The sequence below is a fragment of the Triticum urartu genome, chromosome 3A (assembly GCF_056163025.1).
Source record: "Triticum urartu cultivar PI428250 chromosome 3A, HENAU_Tu73, whole genome shotgun sequence".
NCBI classification, from domain to species: Eukaryota; Viridiplantae; Streptophyta; class Magnoliopsida; order Poales; family Poaceae; genus Triticum; species Triticum urartu.
Window position 1 is genome coordinate 507958816 of NC_141875.1, and position 16272 is coordinate 507975087.

Consider the following 16272-nt stretch of genomic DNA (forward strand, 5'->3'; position numbering starts at 1 on the left):
ATGGCGATGCATAGCAACGAGAGGGGAGAGTGTTGTCCACGTACCCTCGTAGACCGAAAGCAGAAGCATTAGCACAACGCGGTTGATGTAGTCATACGTCTTCATGATCCGACCGATCAAGTACCAAACGCACGGCACCGCCGAGTTCAGCACACGTTCAGCCCGATGACGTCCCTCGAACTCCGATCTAGCCGAGTGTTGAGGGAGAGTTTCGTCAGAGCGACGGCGTGGTGATGATGATGATGTTCTACTGACATAGGGCTTCGCCTAAGCACCGCTACGGTATTATCGAGGTGGACTATGGTGGAGCGGGGCACTGCACACGGCTAAAAGATCAACAGATCAATAGTTGTGTCTCTAGGGTGCCCCCTGCCCCCGTATATAAAGGATCAGGAGGGGCGCGCCAGGAGGAGTCCTCCTCCCACCGGGAGCAGGACTCCCTCCCTTTTCCTTGTTCGATTAGGAGAGGAGAGGCAAGGAGAGAGAGGGGGAAAGGAAAGGGGGGGTGCCCCCCTCCTTGTCCAATTCGGACTTGGGGGAGGGGCACGCGGCTGCCCCTTGGCCGCCTCTCCTCTTCCACCAATTGGGCCCATGAGGCCTAATAACCTCCGGGGGGTTCCGGTAACCCCCCGGTACTCCGGTATATATCCGATAACCCCCGGAACCATTCCGGTGTCCGAATATAGTCGTCCAATATATCAATCTTCATGTCTCGACCATTTCGAGACTCCTGTTATGTCCGTGATCACAACCGGGACTCCGAACAACCTTCGGTACATCAAAATATATAAACTCATAATATAACTGTCATCGAAACTTTAAGCGTGCGGACCCTACGGGTTCGAGAACTATGTAGACATGCCCGAGACACGTCTCCGGTCAATAACCAATAGAGGAACCTGGATGCTCATATTGGCTACCACATATTCTACGAAGATCTTTATCGGTCAAACCGCATAACAACATACCTTGTTCCCTTTGTCATCGGTATGTTACTTGCCCGAGATTCGATCGTCGGTATCTCAATACCTAGTTCAATCTCATTACCAGCAAGTCTCTTTACTCGTTCCGCAATACATCATCCCACAACTAACTCATTAGTTGCAACGCTTGCAAGGCTTAAGTGATGTGCATTACCGAGTGGGCCCAGAGATACCTCTCCGACAATCGGAGTGACAAATCCTAATCTCGAAATACGCCAACCCAACAAGTACCTTTGGAGACACCTATAGAGCACCTTTATAATCACCCAGTTACGTTGTGATTTTTGGTAGCACACAAAGTGTTCCTCCGGTAAACGGGAGTTGCATAATCTCATAGTCATAGGAACATGTATAAGTCATGAAGAAAGCAATAGCAACAAACTAAACGATCAAGTGCTAAGCAAACGGAATGGGTCAAGTCAATCACATCATTCTCCTAATGATGTGACCTCGTTAATCAAATGACAACTCTTTGTCTATGGTTAAGAAACATAACCATCTTTGATCAACGAGCTAGTCAAGTAGAGGCATACTAGTGACATTCTGTTTGTCTATGTATTCACACATGTATCATGTTTCCGGTTAATACAATTCTAGCATGAATAATAAACATTTATCATGATATAAGGAAATAAATAATAACTTTATTATTTCCTCTAGGGCATATTTCCTTCAGTGCCGGCAAGTGGAACATCTCGCCGAGAAGCAGAGGCTTGAATACGAGAGGCGCGATAGGGAGAAGGGCCAGAACAGTGTCGGTGGATCCCACAAGAAAAGCCGCAGCGATCGCGCACTACAAAAAAAGACACATTCGTGACATTTTGGGTCGAATGATTTTTTTTCTGTCATACTTATGACACTTCTATGACGATAATTGTGAAAAAACCCGGTATCATCATAGATGTGGTGGGGTCCTACTTCTATGACAAAAAATCATGACAGAAAATGGGCTTTTTGTCCTGGGCGGGCCGGAGACGCAGCTGCATGACATTCTTTGGGCCGTCCATGATGGAAAAAACCGTGGTAGAAGCGAGGGCGAGGAAAATATCGGGGAGTTCTCGGTTACGGTGGGTGGTCGGGGGCCGAGCGATGCGTGTTTCTCTCGTACACGTACGCGCATGGGTGCGAGGCGTTGGGCTCTAACTGAACCTGAGTGAGGCATTCGCCTAACTGAACCTAAGCGATTGCACTGCAGGCTACGTGTTACTGAACCCGAGCGATCGATCGATCCCTTGCTGTTAACTGAACCCGAGTGATTCCTTCGTTACTGCTGCTAACTGAAGCCAATCGAACACTGCTGCCTCCTTCCCTTGATGAAAAGTGAGCGTTGTTGGGGGGTTTGGATGAATAGTTCCCGGTGGGGGGTTGGATGAACAGGACCCCGTGTTAGTAGAGGCCGTTGCCGCTGGATGAACAGTACGCCGATCGATCGAGCTGGTGGATGAAGAGGACCCCGTGGAGGGCTGGATGAACAGGACCCCGTGGAGGGCTAGTTGAACAGTAGCCAGTGGAGGGCTGGATGAACAGTAGCCCGTGGAGGGGTGGTCAAGGTGTGATCATGTTTTGTTTGTGAGAGAAGTTTAGTCAACGGGTCTGCCACATTCAGATCCATATGTATTTTGCAAATTTCTATGTCTACAATGCTCTGCATGGAGCTACTCTAGCTAATTGCTCCCACTTTCAATATGTATCCAGATTGAGACTCAGAGTCAACCTGATGGGTGTTAAAGCTTTCATCCACGTAACTCTTTACGATGAACTCTTTATCACCTCCATAACCGAGAAATATTTCCTTAATCCTCTAAGGATAATTTTAACCGTTGTCCGGTGATCTACTCCTGGATCACTATTGTACTCCTTTGCCAAACTCATGGCAAGGTACACAATAGGTTTGGTATACAGCATGGAATACTTTATAGAACCTATGGCTGAAGCATAGGGAATGACTTTCATTCTCTCTCTATCTTCTGTCATGCTCGGGTTTTGAGTCTTACTCAACTTCATACCTTACAACTCACGCAAGAACTTCTTCTTTGACTGATCCATTTTGAACTCCTTCAAAATCTTATCAAGGTATGTACTCATCAAAAGTCTTATCAAGCGTCTTGATCTATCTTTATAGATCTTGATGCCCAATATGTAAGTAGCTTCACTGAGGTCGTTCTTTCAAAAAATCCTTTCAAACACTCCTTTATGCTTTCCAGAAAATTCTACATCATTTCCGATCAACAATATGTCATCCACATATAATATTAGAAATGTTACAGAGCTCCCACTCACTTTCTTGTAAATACAGGCTTCTCCAAAAGTCTGTATAAAACCATATGCTATGATCATACTATCAAAGCATATATTCCAACTCCGAGAGGCTTGCACCAGTCCATAAATGGATCGCTGGAGCTTGCACACTTTGTTAGCACCTTTTGGATCGACAAAACCTTCTGGTTGCATCATATACAACTCTTCTTTAAGATATCCATTAAGGAATGCAGTTTTGACATCCATTTGCCAAATTTCAAAATCATAAAATGCGGCAATTGCTAACATGATTCGGACAGACTTAAGCATCGCTACGGGTGAGAATGTCTCATCGTAGTCAACTCCTTGAACTTGTCAAAAACCTTTCGCAACAAGTCGAGCTTTGTAGACAGTAACATTACCGTTAGCGTCAATCTTCTTCTTGAAGATCCATTTATTCTCTATTGCTTGCCGATCATCGGGCAAGTCAACCAAAGTCCACACTTTGTTCTCATATATGGATCCCATCTCAGATTTCATGGCCTCAAGCCATTCCGCGGAATCTGGGCTCATCATCGCTTCCTCATAGTTTGTAGGTTTGTCATGGTCAAGTAACATGACCTCCAAGACAGGATTACCGTACCACTCTGATGCGGGTCGTACTCTGGTTGACCTACGAGGTTCGGTTGTAACTTGATCAGAAGTTTCATGATCATCATCATTAGCTTCCTCGCTAATTGGTATTAGAATCACTGGAACTAATTTATGTGATGAACTACTTTCCAATCCGGGAGAAGGTACAATTGCCTCATCAAGTTCCACTTTCCTCCCACTCACTTTTTTCGAGAGAAACTCCTTCTCTAGAAAGGATCCATTCTTAGCAACGAATATCTTGCCTTCGGATCTGTGATAGAAGGTGCACCCAACAGTCTCCTTTGGGTATCCTATGAAGACACATTTCTCCGATTTGGGATCGAGCTTATAAGGTTGAAGTTTTTTCACATAAGCATCGCAGCCCCAAACTTTAAGAAAGGACAGCTTAGGTTTCTCGCCAAACCACAGTTCATATGGTGTCGTCTCAACGGATTTAGATGGTGCCCTATTTAACGTGAATGCAACCGTCTCTAAAGCATAACCCTAAAACGATAGTGGTAAATTAGTACGAGACATCATAGATCGCACCATATCTAATAAAGTACAGTTACGACGTTCGGACACACCATTACGCTGTGGTGTTCCAGGTGGCGTGAGTTGCGAAACTATTCCACATTGTTTCAAATGAAGACCAAACTCATAACTCAAATATTCACCTCCGCGATCAGATCGTAGAAACTTTATTTACTTGTTACGATGATTTTCCACTTCCCTCTGAAATTCTTTGAACTTTTCAAATGTTTCAGACTTATGTTTTATTAAGTAGATATACCCATATCTTCTCAAATCATCTGTGAAGGTCAGAAAATAACGATACCCGCCATGAGCCTCAACACTCATCGGACAGCATACATCGGTATGTATTATTTCCAACAAGTCAGTTGCTCACCCCATTGTTCTGGAGAATGGAGTCTTAGTCATCTTGCCCATGAGGCATGGTTCGCAAGCATCAAGTGATTCCAAAAGTCCATCAGCATGGAGTTTCTTCATGTGCTTTACACCAATATGACCTAAACGGCAGTGCCACAAATAAGTTGCACTATCATTATTAACTTTGCATCTTTTGGCTTCAATATTATGAATATGTGTATCACTACAATCGAGATTCAACAAAAATAGACCACTCATCAAGGGTGCATGACCATAAAATATATTACTCATATAAATAGAACAACCATTATTCTTTGATTTAAATGAATAACCGTCTCGCATCAAACAAGATCCAGATATAATGTTCATGCTTAACGCTAGCACCAAATAACAATTATTCAGGTCTAATACTAATCCCGAAGATAGATGTAGAGGTAGCGTGCCGACTGCAATCACATCGACTTTGGAACCATTTCCCACGCGCATCGTCACCTCGTCCTTTGCCAATCTTCTCTTAATCCATAGTCCCTATTTCGAGTTGCAAATATTAGCAACAGAACCAGTATCAAATACCCAGGCACTACTACGAGAATTAGTAAGGTACACATCAATAACATGTATATCACATATACCTGTGTTCACCTTGCCATCCTTCTTATCCTCCAAATACTTGGGGCAGTTCCGCTTCCAGTGACCAGTCTGTTTGCAGTAGAAGCACTCAGTCTCAGGCTTAGGTCCAGATTTGGGTTTCTTCTCTTGAGCAGCAACTTGTTTGCCGTTCTTCTTGAAGTTCCCTTTCTTCTTCCCTTTACCCTTTTTCTTGAAACTGGTGGTCTTGTTAACCATCAACACTTGATGCTCCTTCTTGATTTCTACCTCCGCAGCCTTTAGCATCGCAAAGAGCTCGGGAATTGTCTTTTCATCCCTTGCATATTATAGTTCATCACGAAGCCTTTATAGCTTGGTGGCAGTGATTGAAGAACTCTGTCAATGACACTATCATCAGGAAGATTAACTCCCAGCTGAGTCAAGTGGTTGTGGTACCCAAACATTCTGAGTATGTGTTCACTAACAGAACTATTCTCCTCCATTTTGAAGCTATAGAACTCGTTGGAGACTTCATATCTCTCAACTCAGGCATTTGCTTGAAATATTAACTTCAACTCTTGGAAAATCTCATATGCTCCATGACGTTCAAAACGTCTTTGCAGTCCCGATTCTAAGCCGTAAAGCATGGCACACTGAACTACTGAGTAGTCTTCAGCTTTGCTCTGCCAGACATTCATAACGTCCGTAGTTGCTCCTGTAGCGGGTCTTGCACCTAGCGGTTCTTCGAGGACGTAATTCTTTTGTGCAACAATGAGGATAATCCTCAAGTTATGGACCCAGTCCGTGTAGTTGCTACCATCATCATTCAACTTAGCTTTGTCTAGGAACGCATTAAAATTCAAGGGAACGGTAGCACGGGCCATTGATCTACAACAACATAGACATACAAATACTATCAGGTACTAAGTTCATGATAAATTAAAGTTCAGTTAATCATATTACTTAAGAACTCCCACTTAGATAGACATCCCTCTAGTCATCTAAATGATCACGTGATCCATATCAACTAAACCATGTCCGATCATCACGTGAGATAGAGTAGTTTCCAATGGTGAACATCACTATGTTGATCATATCTACTATATGATTCACATCCGACCTTTCGGTCTCAGTGTTCCGAGACCATATCTGCATATGCTAGGCTCGTCAAGTTTAACCCGAGTACTCTACACGTGCAAAACTAGCTTGCACCTATTGTATGTGAACGTAGAGCTTATCACACCCGATCATCACGTGGTGTCTCGGCACGATGAACTGTAGCAACGGTGCATACTCAGGGAGAACACTTGCACCTTGAAATTTAGTGAGGGATCATCTTATAATGCTACCGCCGTACTAAGCAAAATAAGATGCATAAAGGATAAACATCACATGCAATCAAAATATGTGACCTAATATGGCCATCATCATCTTGTGCCTTTGATCTACATCTCCAAAGCACCGTCATGATATCCATCGTCACCAGCTTGACATCTTGATCTCCATTGTAGCATCGTTGTCGTCTCGCCAACTATTGCTTCCACGACTATCGCTACCGCTTAGTGATAAAGTAAAGCAATTACATGGCGATTGCATTTCATACAATAAAGCGACAACCATAAGGCTCCTGCCAGTTGCCGATAACTTATACAAAACATGATCATCTCATACAACAATGTATATCTCATCACGTCTTGACCATATCACATCACAACATCCCCTGCGAAAACAAGTTAGACGTCCTCTACTTTGTTGTTGCAAGTTTTACGTGGCTGCTACGGGCTTCTAGCAAGAACCGTTCTTATCTACGCATCAAAACCACAACAATTTTTTGTCAAGTGTGATGTTTTAACCTTCAACAGGGACCAGCCATAGTCAAACTCGATTCAACTAAAGTTGGAGAAACAGACACCCGCCAGCCACCTGTGTGCGAAGCACGTCGGTAGAACCAGTCTCATGAATGTGGTCATGTAATGTTGGTCCGGGCCGCTTCATCCAACAATACCGCCGAATCAAAGTAAGACGTTGGTGGTAAGAAGTATGACTATTATCACCCACAACTCTTTGTGTTCTACTCATGCATCTATCATCTACGCGTAGACCCGGCTCTGATGCCACTGTTGGGGAACGTAGTAATTCAAAAAAATCCTACGATCATGCAAGATCTATCTAGGAGATGCATAGAAACGAGAGGGGAGTGTGTGTCCACGTACCCTCGTAGGCCGAAAGCGGAAGCGTTTAGTAACGTAGTTGATGTAGTCGAACGTCTTCACGATCCAACCGATCCAAGTACCAAACGTACGACACCTTTGTGTTCAACACACGTTCAGCACGATGACGTCCCTCGAGCTCTTGATCCAGTTGAGTATGAGGGAGAGTTCCGTCGGCACGACGGCGTGGCAACGGTGATGATGAAGTTACCGGCGCAGGGCTTCACCTAAGCACTACGACGATATGACCAAGGTGTTGAACTGTGGAGGGGGCACCACACGGCTAAGAGATTGTATGTTGTGCTATTGGGGTGCCCCTTGGCCACATATATAAAGGAGGGAGTGAGAGAGGAGGCCATCCAGGAGGGGCACGCTAGGGGGGAGTCCTACTTGGACTCCTAGTCCAAGTAGGATCCCTCCTTTTCCTTTCTTCCACCGGAGGGAAAGGAAGGAGGGAGCCGCGCCCCCGCCCCTTGTCCAATTCGGTTTGGGCAGGGGGGAGGCACGCGCCACCTCGTGGACCTTATTACCTCTCTCCACTAAAACCCACTAAGGCCCATTAACTTCCCCGGCGGGTTTCGGTAACCTCCTCGTACTCCGGAAAAATGCTCGAACGTCTCGGAACCATTCTGATGTCCAAATGCAACCTTCCAATATATGAATCTTTACCTCTCAACCATTTAGAGACTCCACGTCATGTCTGTGATCTCATCCGGGACTCCGAACAAACTTCGGTCATCAAATCACATAACTCATAATACAAATCGCCATCGAACGTTAAGCGTGCGGACCCTACGGGTTCGAGAACTTTGTAGACATGACCGAGACACATCTCCAGTTAATAACCAATAGCGGAACCTGATGCTCATATTGGCTCCTACATATTCTACGAAGATCTTTGTTGGTCAAACCGCATAACAACATACGTTATTCCCTTTTGTCATCGGTATGTTACTTGCCCGAGATTCGATCGTCGATATCATCATACCTAGTTCAATCTCATTACCGGCAACTCTCTTCACTCGTTCCGTAATGCATCATCCCGTAACTAACTCAATAGTCACATTGCTTGCAAGGCTCATAGTGATGTGCATTACCGAGAGGGCCCAGAGATACCTCTCCGATACACGGAGTGACAAATCCTAATCTTGATCTATGCCAACTCAATAAACACCACCGGAGACACCTGTAGAGCATCTTTATAATCACCCAGTTACGTTGTGACATTTGATAGCACACAAGGTGTTCCTCCGGTATTTGGGAGTTGCATAATCTCATAGTCAGAGGAACATGTATTACTCATGAAGAAAGCAATAGCAATAAAACTAAATGATCATTATGCTAAGCTAACGGATGGGTCTTTTCCATCACATCATTCTCCTAATGATGTGGTCCCATTCATCAAATGACAACACATGTCTATGGTTAGGAAACTTAACCATCTTTGATTAACGAGCTAGTCTAGTAGAGGCTTACTGGGGACACGTTATTTTGTCTATGTGTCCACACATGTATCAAGTTTCCGGTTAACAAAATTCTAGTATGAATAATAAACATTTATCATGAAATAAGGGAATATAAAATAACAACTTTATTATTGCCTCTAGGGCATATTTCCTTCACTTTCTCTTGTGTAAGATATCCTCTTTCTCTTGGACACATACTATCTCAACTCAAGCTCATATGAGCTTGGATGAACAATAAAAAAATAAAAATAATTCAAAAGAATCTGAATTGTTTTTGTGAAAAACATTGATGAATGTTTTGAGTGCTTGCAAAGTTCTATCATGAAATACCATTCGTGGAAGTCGTGGGAAAAAACAAAATCAATGCTCCAAAATGTTATTTTTAAAAGTATTTCGGAGTGTTGATTTTGTTTTTTTGCCACAACTTCTACGAATATCATTCCATGATGAAGCTTATCAAGCACTCAAAAAATGCATATGAGCTCGAGCAGAAAAGGGATATTTCGTTTTCTAGCTCTTTTGTATATATAGGACCATGATGCTCCTATGTCCCTCTTCCCAGGCCTTGGACTTTGTGTAACTTATATTTTTGCTTCTGTCCTTTATGTAGGGTTTGAAACAAGGGTGAAAGTGCAACTATCCCTAGGTGGTTTTGGTAATTCATAACAACATATAGCTCACTGAGCTAATGCTATTCCAAGATGATTATTTCAGGAAAGCTCAATGATTGGCATGGCATGGATGTGAAAGTGGAACCCTTAAAATGCTAAGGACAAAGGATTGGCTCAAGCTCAAAAGCTCAAGACTCTTCATTTTATATTTTAGTGATCCAAGATCACATTGAGTCTTTAGGAAAAGCCAATACTATCAAGGAGGGATGAGGTGTTGCTTAATGAGCCTCTTGCTTCATGTGCTTAGTGATATGCTCCAAAACCCTCAACTACTTTCCCATATCCACATATGACCTAAACCCTAAGCCAAACTCGGTCCTACCGATTCTTCCTATCCGGCGCCACCGAGTTTCACTTGTCATAAGCCACTGCCAAACCCTAGCAATTCGGTTCTACCAATAGGGATCTCGGTCTCACCGAGATGGGATTGCAAACTCTCTGTTTCCCTTTCGTAACTTTTCGGTCTCACCGAAAGAGCGAATCGGTCCCACCGAGATTGCAATGTAAATTCAGCGTTTCCCCTTTGTAACTTTTCGGTCTCACCGAAAGAGCAAATCGGTCCCACCGAGTTTGCCTGACCAACTCTCTGGTTAGCTAATTACCAAATTCGGTCTCACCGAGTTTGTGTAATCGGTCTCATCGAGATTACGTTATGCCCAAACCCTAACAATATCGGTCCTACCGAGTTGCATGTCAGTCCCACCGAAAATCTCTAACGGTCACTAGGTTTACATTTTCGGTCCGACCAAGTTTGTTGATTCGGTCCCACCGAGATTGGAAAACTGTGTGTAACGGTTGGATTTTGTGTGGAGGCTATATATACCCCTCCACCTCCTCTTCATTCGAAGAGAGAGCCATCAGAACACATACACCATTCCAACTCATATGTTCTGAGAGAGAACCACCTACTCATGTGTTGAGACCAAGATATTCCATTCCTACCATATGAATCTTGATCTCTAGCCTCTCCAAGTTGCTTTCCACTCAAATCTTCTTTCCACAAAATCCAAATCCTATGAGAGAGAGTTGAGTGTTGGGGAGACTATCATTTGAAGCACAAGAGCAAGGAGTTCATTACCTACACACCATTTGTTACTTCTTGGAGAGTGGTGTCTCCTAGATTGGCTAGGTGTCACTTGGGAGCCTCCGACAAGATTGTGGAGTTGAACCAAGGAGTTTGTAAGGGCAAGGAGATCGCCTACTTTGTGAAGATCTACCGCTAGTGAGGCAAGTCCTGTGTGGGCGATGGCCATGGTGGGATAGACAAGGTTGCTTCTTCGTGGACCCTTTGTGGGTGGTTGCTTCTTGGTGGACCCTTCGTGGGTGGAGCCCTGTGTGGACTCGCGCAACCGTTACCCTTTGTGGGTGGAGCCCTCCGTGGACTCTCGCAACCGTTACCCTTTGTGGGTTGAAGTCTCCATCAACGTGGATGTAGGATAGCACCACCTATCCGAACCACGGGAAAAACATTCGTGTCTCCAATTGCGTTTGAATTCCCCAAACCCTTCCCTTTACATTCTTGCAAGTTGCATGCTTTACTTTCCGCTGCCAATATACTCTTTGCATGCTTGCTTGAATTGTGTGATGATTGCTTCACTTGTCCTAAAATAGCTAAAATCTGCCAAGAACTAAAATTGGGAAAAGGTTAAGTTTTTATTTGGTCAAGTAGTCTAATCACCCCCCTCTAGACATACTTTCGATCCTACAAGTGGTATCAGAGCTTTGGTCTCCATTTGCTTTGATCTCCATAGCTTTTGGTGGTCATAGCCTTGGTTTCACAACCTAGGAGAGTATGGCGTCTAGCGAGGGAAATTATCACCGTAGAGGTCCCTACTTTGATGGTACTAATTTTGCTAGTTGGAAGCATAAAATGAAAATGCATATTCTTGGACATAACCCCGCCGTTTGGGCTATTGTGTGTGTTGGTTTGCAAGGTGACTTCTTTGATGGGAGAGAACCAAACCATGAAGCTACCGTGGATGAGTTGAAGATGTTGCAATACAATGCTCAAGCTTGTGATATTCTCTTCAACGGATTGTGCCCCGAAGAATTCAACAAAATCAGCCGTCTTGAGAATGCGAAGGAAATTTGGGACACTTTGATTGATATGCACGAAGGTACCGACTCCGTCAAGGAATCCAAGTTGGATGTGCTTCAAAGCCAACTTGACAAGTTCAAGATGAAGGATGGTGAAGGTGTCGCTGAAATGTACTCTAGGCTTGCTCTCATCACAAATGAGATTGCCGGCTTAGGAAGTGAAGAGATGACCGATAGATTCATCATCAAGAAGATTCTAAGAGCCTTGGATGGAAAATATGATACCGTGTGCACATTGATCCAAATGATGCCCAATTACAAAGATCTCAAGCCAACGGAGGTGATTGGAAGAATTGTTGCTCATGAGATGTCACTTAAGGATAAAGAGGAACTTCACAACAAATCAAGTGGTGCCTATAAAGCCTCATGTGAAGCCCCTACATCATCAAGTGAGAAACAAGACTTCAATGAAGAATTGAGCTTAATGGTGAAGAACTTCAACAAGTTCTACAAGAGTAGAAGCAAAGATAGAAGCTTCAAGTCAAGGTCCTACAATGACAAAAGATCTTCTAGTCGAGAGAGAAACTGCTACAGTTGTGGAAGACCCGGAACTATTCCAATGAGTGTACGGCTCCCTACAAGAGAAGAGAAGATTCTCCAAAAAGAAGAAGCAAAGAATCACCACCAAGAGAGAGAAGGAGTAGAGATGATCGTTATGAACAAAGATACTCACGGAGAAGCAAGGATTTGGAAAGGAAGGAAAAATCATCAAGGAGCTACACAAGACGAAGACATCAAGCTCATGTTGGTGAATGGGTATCCGGCTCCGACTCCGACAGCCACTCCGAGAGAAGTTATCACTCCGACTCCGAAGATACTCAAGATGAAGGTGTTGCCGGTCTAGCACTTGTGTCAACCAACTCCTACGACATATTTGACTCACCAAATGAAGGAATTGGAAGATGCTTCATGGCCAAAGGTCCTAAGGTAACACACCCCGAGTATGTTGATTTCAATAGTGATGAAGATGACTTGTTAGGTGATGATTTGCTTGTTGACAACTCTAGTGATGAATACTATGATGAAATGTCAATTAATCATGCTAATCAAGATAAAACGAATGACAATGATAAGGAAAAGATTGAGGCTCTAACTAAAGAACTAAACACTCTTAAGTTAGCTCATGAAACTATCTTCGAAGATCATCAAGAACTTTTAAGAGCTCATGAGAAATTACGCTTTGAAAAGCTCAACCTTGAGCAAGAGCATGAGTTCTTAAAAGCAATCAATGATGATCTCCGCAAGAAAAGTTCTTCTTACATTGCCAAGCATTTACTCTTATCCAATCACATGCCTCAAGTCAAGTCTAGTAACAAGAATAAGAAAGATTCTTCCTCTAGTAGTAACAATGATCATGCTAAATCCAATATTGTTGCTTCTAGTAGTTCTCTTGATTCCACTAATGACTCTCTTAGCCAAGTTACACTTGAGCAAGAAAATAGCTTATTGAAGGGAATTATAGAGAAAGGAGTGTACAAAAGCCTTGCCGGGAGCAAGCAATTCGAGGAAATTGTGCGCAAGCAAGGAATGCACCGGAAGAATCAAGGCGTTGGTTTTGAACGAAAGTTCAATGCCAATGGAGTTGAGTGGGAAGAAGATCAATACCCCAAGACATGCCTCAAGTCAAGTCTAACAAGAAAGATTCTTCCTCTAGTAGTAACAATGATCATGCTAAATCCAATATTGTTGCTTCTAGTAGTTCTCTTAATTCCACTAATGATTCTCTTAGCCAAGTTATACTTGAGCAAGAAAATAGTTTATTGAAGGGAATTATAGAGAAAGGAGTGTACAAAAGCCTTGCCGGGAGTAAGCAATTCGAGGAAATCGTGCGCAAGCAAGGAATGCATCGGAAGAATCAAGGTGTTGGTTTTGAATGAAAGTTCAATGCCAATGGAGTTGAGTGGGAAGAAGATCAATACCCCAAGACAAAGTTTGTCCCTCAACAAGAGAAGTATGCTTCTTTCAAGGGGACACAAGCTCGAGATGATCTTCCACCACAAGACTACAAGCAAAAAGGCAAGGACAAGCTTCAAGAGGAAATTGATGCATTTGAAGAAGCTCCAAAGACCTTAGTCAAGTGGATTCCCAAGACTACTTCAAGCTCCACTTCATCAAGTACGACTACAACTCCATGGATTCCCATCAAGATGATGTGGATCCAAAAGAAGAAGAACTAGAGAGTTCTTGAGGGTGACTCCGCCAACATACTTCACTCTTATCATTTTGGCAAGAACAAGTGCAATCAACTTCCACATCTTGCACTAGTTCAAGGAGTCACAAACCCTCTTGTTGGTAAGACAAGGGACAAGGTAACCTAAAAGTTTTCATGGACATCATCTTTTGTGTGCATCACTCTATGTCTATGGATATCCTTGCTTGTTCCTTGTGGGACTAACCCATGTAGGTATTGAAAGTGCAATTCACTCAAATGGATAGCTCCAAGTGATCTACATCAACATTGAGCATCCACATCTTCAACATCTACATGAAGTCATCATCGACAAACCCAAGGTTAGTTCATCCCTCTTAGGGGGGATATCACATCTAGGGGGAGCTTTACTCTAAGACTTGAGCTAAAGCAACTCTAAAGATGTGAACACAACAATGCTTTATGTAAAAGTGGTAACCCCACTTGGGCTTAAACGATGAGTATGACCTATGATCAAGTGTTCTCACTTGACTCCTAAGTCAATATACTCATATATAGATGACCTAGTCATCGCAAATTGCTTGATAGATGCTAGAATTGGTTGTGCATGTCTTGTCACATATTTCATTTGTCATCTTATTGTGTAGCATGCTGGTTGCATATTTTACTCATTCGAGGACATCCACTTGTTGTTTTGATTGTTTGGTTTTATCTTCTTTTGCCAAGTGGATGGACAAGAATGCCTAAGAACCTACTCTAGCTATCTATGCTTTTCTCGTCTCAAACTATATTCATGCTGCATCACAAAATTTGATCAAGTCAGATTCGAACCACTCTTGTGAGGAGCGCTTGGAGTCCCCGATTCGTCATAGACTTAAACTTCCAAAACCTCTTTATGATTCTCGGTCTGACCGATACTCCACTTTCGGTCCTACCGAGATCATTAAGTTGATCTAGGTTTTCGATCTCGGTGCAACCGATTTGAACCTTTCGGTCACACCGAGTTTCAGTAACTGCACGCAGTTATGAATCTCGGTGCCACCGAGTCGTTCCACTCGGTCACACCGACAGGGTCGGGCTATATATAGTCACGGGCAAAATTTGGAAATTTCTCCGAACCCCTTTGCCCGCGCGATAGCCTGCTCTGCCCTCGAGGTCTCCGGATCGTCTTCTCGCCGCCAGCAGCCTCCAGTCGCTGGTCTCCGTCGCCGTCAACGGGAATTCTGCCCCGCCGTTGCCGCCGTAGCAAGTCCCCGCCGAACTAGGGTATGGACTTGATCTTTGTGCTATTCCTCAATCTGATTCCTAGCACATCGTGATCATATTGATTCTAGCCACATTTGAGAAACTTCTATCCAGTCAAAACACCCGTAGATTAGGTTTGATTCGAAAATTCTAGGTTTAGGTTTGCGCCGAAACCATCTCGGACCCACCGAGTTGAAAAACTCGGTCCCACCGATTTGGCTTATGCCATTGCACAAGTGAGACTCGGTCTGACCGAGAATTACTTATCGGTGTGACCGATTTTTGAACTTAGTGAAACCCTAGCAGTCTCGGTGCCACCGAACTGTGACTCGGTCCTACCGAGTTCACTAGTTTAGGTTCCAAAACTGCTTCGGTATCACCGAGTTTGAAAATCGGTAGATCCGAGATGATTTCAGTGGGAAACTAAAACTAAGTTTTTGGATCATTCTTTTGCAAAAATCTCTGCATTTTGTGATGCTCATCCACTCTATCTCTTCTATAATCTATTCACAGGGTCAGCAGTCAGTTTGCAGCATGTCTGATCAAAGTGATAGCCAAAATATGTCAGAGCAGCAAGTGGTGATGAGTGAGGGCACTAGTCCCTCCAGTTCATCTGATGAAGGCAGCAGGAGCACTCCTAGCAATTTGCCAAAGGCTGTCACGAGACAAAGGAAGAAGAGGACTTCAGATTCCGAAGATGAGGACTATGTGGCAGAGGAAGAGGCCACTTCCAAGAGAATTGAGCCAGCTCAAGGCACTAAGCCAGGTCTGAAAATCAAAAGGCTAGCAGGCAGGCAGCCCATGTCAAAGGCAAGAGCCTCAACTGAGAAGCCCACTCCCTAAGAGCCAGTTGCAGCTGAGGGCAAGAAGAGAAAGGAAAGGGTGAAGAAGACTGTGGCTAGAGTGCTTGGCAAAGCTTCCATCATGGAAGAAGAAGAGGAAGAAGAGGTAGCTGCACCAGCACCCAAGGCACCCAAGCTGATGGGTGATGCCATAAGGTCAGGGGCTACTGCATCTAAGCCCAAAGCTGCCTCCAAGCCAAAGCCTAAGAGAAATACAAGGAGCATTCCCGCAGCTGAGAAGAACAAGGCCCCAGTGCCT